Below are 6,000 nucleotides of genomic sequence, written 5' to 3' on the forward strand. Positions count from 1 at the left end.
CTCTGCACCATCACCGCTGCCTGCGCTCTCTGCACCATCACCGCTGCCTGCGCTCTCTGCACCATCACCGCTGCCTGCGCTCTCTGCACCATCACCGCTGCCTGCGCTCTCTGCACCATCACCGCTGCCTGCGCTCTCTGCACCATCACCGCTGCCTGCGCTCTCTGCACCATCACCGCTGCCTGCGCTCTCTGCACCATCACCGCTGCCTGCGCTCTCTGCACCATCACCGCTGCCTGCGCTCTCTGCACCATCACCGCTGCCTGCGCTCTCTGCACCATCACCGCTGCCTGCGCTCTCTGCACCATCACCGCTGCCTGCGCTCTCTGCACCATCACCGCTGCCTGCGCTCTCTGCACCATCACCGCTGCCTGCGCTCTCTGCACCATCACCGCTGCCTGCGCTCTCTGCACCATCACCGCTGCCTGCGCTCTCTGCACCATCACCGCTGCCTGCGCTCTCTGCACCATCACCGCTGCCTGCGCTCTCTGCACCATCACCGCTGCCTGCGCTCTCTGCACCATCACCGCTGCCTGCGCTCTCTGCACCATCACCGCTGCCTGCGCTCTCTGCACCATCACCGCTGCCTGCGCTCTCTGCACCATCACCGCTGCCTGCGCTCTCTGCACCATCACCGCTGCCTGCGCTCTCTGCACCATCACCGCTGCCTGCGCTCTCTGCACCATCACCGCTGCCTGCGCTCTCTGCACCATCACCGCTGCCTGCGCTCTCTGCACCATCACCGCTGCCTGCGCTCTCTGCACCATCACCGCTGCCTGCGCTCTCTGCACCATCACCGCTGCCTGCGCTCTCTGCACCATCACCGCTGCCTGCGCTCTCTGCACCATCACCGCTGCATGCGCTCTCTGCACCATCACCGCTGCCTGCACTCCTGCATCATCACTGCTGCCTGCACTCTCTGCACCATCACCGCTGCATGCTCTGCTGCACAATCACCACTTCCAAAATCCCCAGCAACCTCACTCCACAATGGTAACCATTATCGACAAATTTCTCATATTCTCATACTTGCTACAAATTATGCATCCGTTCCTTCAACCTTGCTATAACTATCCTCAAGTGGGCTACTTCTTCACACTTCCGACAACAGTAAGTACCCTCTGCTTACCCTATTCTCGATGTGGCCCACATTGAGCATCTATCACATTTTATGTACTCCTCTTCCTTTCTCCTACGGTCTCTATTTATACCCTCTTTGACCCCCATACAGCCGTTTCATGATGCAATCCTTATCTGGCATGTATGGATTTCGTTCCTTGGGGTTCTGCGTATGCACATCGAGCAACCTGGGCCGGATTACGTTGTTTTGAGAAAGTTTCGATATCTTTCGATATCGATCGAAATGTTTCGATATCTTTCATCTTCCAAGAAAAATTTCGATATGTTTCGATATCTCATCTGATCTTCCTCTGAAATTTTTACCATATAGAGCATTATGTGCCCGTCAAGAAGGTTATAGACTAGGATGGGTGTTCATTCAGAAAATGCAACATTAATATTAATGTAATACGTCAATTACCTGAACCATCTCATTTATTTCATATTTCTTCCCCACAGTATGGCCACGGACCTGCTTGTCGGCTTTCTTAACACCATGAAAATACCTCTTCAATTCACTCCTTTCATGTTATTTTCAAAAAGGGTGAATATACTGACAGCAGATTACAATTGCGACCGTTTTGTTTAATCGACAAATTTATTTGATTTTCTTGTTTCTTCATCTGGAATGCGCATAGCTTGTGAAAAAGCTGTAACACAGAGGGCAGCATGTTCACAGAATGACTGACAGAGGATCAAGGAGGAACAGAAAGACAAAGATGACACATCAGTGGATGATTGCTAGAAAGGAAAGGGGAAGGTGGGAGGGTTGAGGGGGGTCAGAAAAAGCATGAGGTGATGATGGACAGCACTCTTGAAAGACTCGAGGGTAGAATACGAGACATGAAACAAAATATTCGGTAATTTTCATCCAGGCGAGTCTTTCATCAACTACGAACCCCACCCTGTTGCAGACCCCATTATGGAACTAGTATTTATGGGGTCTTGGGCCCACGTTTAATAATAATTACACCCAGGAAATATGGGGTTTAAATATACTTACAGCATTCTTTATTTATTGTTCTAGTTCAAAAATGCAGGACACCCTCATTCATCACCTTCAAGTCGTTTTCAAACAAGCCAGTGTTAAAACACAAAAGCATTTTGGTGGAAGAAACAACAGACAAAGTAAATAAAGTGGAAATTGCAATTCTGTTGAACCTGTTCTGTGGCTTTTGAAATGTATGCTAAACCAAACTCCCAGGGCTCTGGGACTTCTCTGAGTAAAGGGTGCTCATATTGCCAGCTGGTGCACCACAGTGGACCTTGTTAGCTCAATATGTGAGCTTCCTTTCACCACCACTCATGGTGCCTCATGAAAGGACCATTCCACAACCAATCGTAAATTGAAGTCAACTACGTGAAAATTTTCCAATAATTCTCAACCCTATTATCTGTTTGCTTAACTTTACCTGGCCTGCGTAATACGGGTAATAAGGCCCATCAGGGAACACTCAACTAGTTCACAACTTGGCAGATTGATGCCACTGGTAGACTGTAACTGCTCATTAACCAGTAGGTGGATGAATATATAATTCCATTTCCCATTTTGAGGGGAAAGGCAGCACAGGTAACACTTTTCACCATATCAAACGACTTCTGTAATTGAGTTTGGAGCAGAAGGTAAGCATGTCCTGTGCTTATTATCCAAATCATGCCGCTTGGAAGATGGAGCTTCTTATGAACTTTCGCCACTTTCGTCAGTCTTGGGCGCACCTTCAGATTTTATGACCGTACAGGTGACCTTCATTCCTTTCTCAACGGTACGTCGCCAGTCTCTCTTGGCCGCACAACCTTAGTCATGTGCCCAGTGCATAATTTCCTTCATTGCATAATTTATTACAATGTGATAAAAAAGAAACTTCCCAATTGGTTCACGAAAAAAAAATAAGTGACCACTATATTCGTTATTGTTGTGTGTCAGACAGACAGACAGACAGACAGACAGACAGACAGTCTGTTGGGTAGTCGATCTAGTCAAAAAAAAAAAATTTTTTTTTTTGAGATTTGTTCTACCCTTATTATCAGTATTTAAAATGGCGATTTCAGCTAATACAATGGCGATTTCGATGAAACTTGATTGGTAGGTTCATACCATGACCTAGTTGTGTGCAAATGAGAACCGTTGCTATGGACACCACCGTTGCCTAGCAACGGGACTTTGTAATTTTAGAAAAATCATAAAAAATGTATTTTTTCGAAAATAAAAAATTGGGCCACGAGCGACTGTGGGCAGTACATTCAGCCATATTGTCAAAAATTTCCAATGAAAATGAAAAATCGAGCTCCGTGCATCTATGCAGGTGCCATTGGGCTAACCAAATACCGAAACCCCAGCCAGATTCGATGAAATCGAATCGATGCTATGGACAAATCCTATGAAAACTGTCGGAGAAGATAGACTTTGAATGAACCCTGGTCGAAAACAATAAAAAAACGAAGTTCGTTATATCTCAGAGACTATGAGTCAGATATACATGAAACTGGTATGGTAGGTTCATGGTATGTCCTAGTTATGTGTGAGAAAGACCCTTTGCTATGGACCCCTCCGTTGCCTAGCAACGGCCGAAAAACTTCTAAATGTGGGGGTATTTTTACGAAAAAAAACAATCTGCAGCATTAATCCTTGAAGCTAGAATCATGAATTTTCTTGTGCTTAATCCTCAGGTCAGTCCCCATCGAACGAGCGCATCGCATCAGGTTTTATTGAGTAGTCGACTACCCATGTCCGCCTACCGGCTTGTTTGTCTGTCAGTCTGTCTGTCTGTCTGTCTGTCCCGAGCATAGCTCCGTGGGTTTTGATCCGATCCTGATAAAATTTTGGTGGGAGGTTTATATCTTGATCTGGTTGTGTATTCCTGAGAATGGGCGTGATGCGCCCATTATGGATGGAGCCACGCCCAAAAAACACGTGTTTTTAGGGGGTAGCCAATTTCAATTTGCATCTTCTCCGAGGGGGTTTGTCGAATCCGACAGGGGTTTCGGTATTTGGTTTGCCCAATGGCACCTGCATAGCCCCACGGAGCTCGATTTTTCATTTTTGTCCCAAGGTCAAGATCACAAGGTCACAAACTTAGAAAATTGCGAATTTTGACGTAAAAAATTATCTTCTCCGAGGGGTTTGTCGAATCTGGCTGGGGTTTCGGTATTTGGTTAGCCCAATGGCACCTGCATAGCTGCACGGAGCTCAATTTTTCATTTTAGTCCCAAGGTCAAGGTCACAAGGTCACAAACTTAGAAAATTGCGAATTGTGTGTTTAGGGGGTAGCCAATTTCAAGTTGCATCTTCTCCTCGGGTGTTTGTCGAATGTGGCAGGGTTTCGGTATTTGCTTAGCGCAATGACACCTGCATAACCCCACGGAGCTCGATTTTTCATTTTCATCCCAAGGTCAAGGTCACAAGGTCACGAACTTAGAAAATTGCGAATTTTGACATATAAAATCCATCTTCTCCGAGGGGGTTGTCGAATCTGGCTGAGGTTTCGGTATTTGGTTGGCCCAATGGCACCTGCATAGCCCCATGGAGCTCGATTTTTCATTTTCGTCCCAAGGTCAAGGTCACAAGGTCATGAACTTAGAAAATTTCGAATTTTGATATAAAAATCATACGACCGCCCAAACTTTGAGAGCTGGGATGACAATATTTTTTATGCATAATCTTGAGTTCATTCCCCACCAAATGTCTTGAAACCATTTTGCTCTATCTCGAACACCTTGCCCGTGGCGCCCCCTTCAAGTTTGTTTTTACGCTGATTTCATCAAAGTATGGAAAATCCGAGGAGTGTGAAATGCCATATAGCCTATATGATGTTATATTGTTCCTGGAATGTTCCAGAGGAAGTTTTGCACCAAAGGTCATAATCCTTGACCTTTGACCTTTAAAGTTCACAAAGGTCAAATTTTCAAAGTTGTGGGAATCGAACCGGGTTTTCGACCTTCTTCGACGAACTAAATCCAATAAGCTATAGCACGTATCCTGTTTCCTCATTTTAATGTCCACAACATTGTTTTTTACCTTTAAAGGTTATGCAAAGGTCAAATTTTTTAAGTTGTTGAACGAAACCGGGTTTTCGACATTTTGCAGCTAATAACCCGTCACTCGTACCACATCATGTTGATCATTTTTATATCTTGGTCAAACATTATCACATTGTCTCATCCATGACTTCTGAAACAATGTACATCATCAAATACCGCTCGTGAACCATCGTAGTCTTCAGACTTGTTAATTATAAAATCATGCACAATTAATAAATAACGACTTATCAATGATGCAGGCCCCACCGCTCCCATTGCCTTTTCTTGTCCTTCTATTGTATGTAGAAGGATCCCAACACATCCTAAGCAACAGGACATGATCACAAAGAAGTTGTTATTTATGTTCTTAGTTGTTGAGGGTTTGTCTCTAATAGATTATCAGAAGCAGATTACAAAACTTCCCAAGTCTTTTACGAACCAGCTGGTCAGGCTTGACAGTTCGAATACCATTCATCTGACAGTTTAGAGCCAAGGTAGAGAATCAAACTCGGGTTCGACAGTTAAATTGTAAGTGGGATACTTCTCCACCATCCTGTCCCGCTGGCACGATGGCTGATAGGGCCCTAAAAGGTTGCACACTCCTCTCTGAGCTGTCTCGCCTGGGTTCAAATCTCGGCCCAGCTACAAACTGTCATCCTGGTTTCTCGACAACAGGATGACTCATCACTGTGTGTGCCGTCACTCGGATTGATGTTAAACCGGGTGACCCATCTGCCAGATTAGTTGGTGGACATTAAAGATCCAATGATATCTTTCATGAAGAGTAGGCGAGTTATCACTCCAGCCAAGTTCCAAATTCCTTCCCGAACCTACAGGAGGCATTGCAACGTTGCAGCCCCACGC

The sequence above is a fragment of the Eptatretus burgeri genome, chromosome 10 (assembly GCF_056783735.1).
Source record: "Eptatretus burgeri isolate ZD-2024b chromosome 10, Ebu_testis_v1, whole genome shotgun sequence".
NCBI classification, from domain to species: domain Eukaryota; kingdom Metazoa; phylum Chordata; class Myxini; order Myxiniformes; family Myxinidae; genus Eptatretus; species Eptatretus burgeri.